This window comes from Vicugna pacos, chromosome 6 (assembly GCF_048564905.1).
Source record: "Vicugna pacos chromosome 6, VicPac4, whole genome shotgun sequence".
NCBI lineage: Eukaryota > Metazoa > Chordata > Mammalia > Artiodactyla > Camelidae > Vicugna > Vicugna pacos.
Window position 1 is genome coordinate 25,425,785 of NC_132992.1, and position 1,088 is coordinate 25,426,872.

Genomic DNA, 1,088 nt, shown 5'->3' on the forward strand with positions numbered 1-1,088 from the left:
TGGTTCCAAGGTCTCACTTTGGGGGAGAAACTTCACCTATGAGAAGCTGCTTCTTTTCCCTAGAGACAGACAGACAGAGACACACACACACACACACCCCAGAAGCCTTTCATGGTAGCCAGGTGCTACCAATTACTGACCTCCCTCTGGCTCAATCCAGACAGCCTAGAATTGGCTCTAGTGGGAAATTTATAAAAGCTCCACGACCTGGCAGCTTCCTATTCCAGGGGAGCATAAGGGTTAATGCCTTTGGGATCCCAGGTATTATTAAATGTATTAGCCCTCCCCAACTCTGCAGGCCAAAAAGTAGTATTTCCTAAAATGAATAAAGGACAATCTCAAAACCATGCCTTAGGCCCCTTGAGCTATAGTCACTACAGCCGCTAACTCACATCATGTGTGTGCTGAAAGTATTATAAGCGATGTGGAGAGGGCAAACTTGAATATGAGACAGAATCACCCCCCAGTGGAAAACAGTCATTCCCTGGGGCTTGGGTGTGGTTGCATTTTGATCAGATTAACCACCAATATGGAAGTTCCAGAGTCCATTCAGTTAGAATATTCCTGATTTATCAGAGTGGCTAAAACAGTCAGTGGAACCATCACTGAAAGTTGATCTCTGGTCAACAATAATCCTGTTGCCACCACTCAAGGTGCTGAGAATGGGAAGGGGTTCAGGGATGCAGTACCAGATAAATGGGAGCCAGCCTGGTATCCTGTAGTGTGAGGACACAAGGCACACGAGGGTGAAGGGGCATGGGCTGAGTCATTGAGGGAGAGTGAGTGCTGGGATTTGGTGGGAGTTTTGAGAGGTAGGTAGTCAGTACTGTTGACTTCAGGTAGAAGAAAGGACTTCACAGTCAGCCAAGGTTTCAAGGATCAGGGAGGTGGTCAAATGGATATTGTTTTCAGTCAAAACCACTCATTCAACAATCAACTGGACTCTAAAAAGACAATTTTATCTTCTCCAGTATTTCTTTTAGTATGTTCCTCCTGCATAGGCCACTTCTGTCTGGAGAACCTTCTCTCTATTCTCAGATAAACCATACATCTCATCGCGCCAGTTTCTATAACAATTTCTCTTTCCT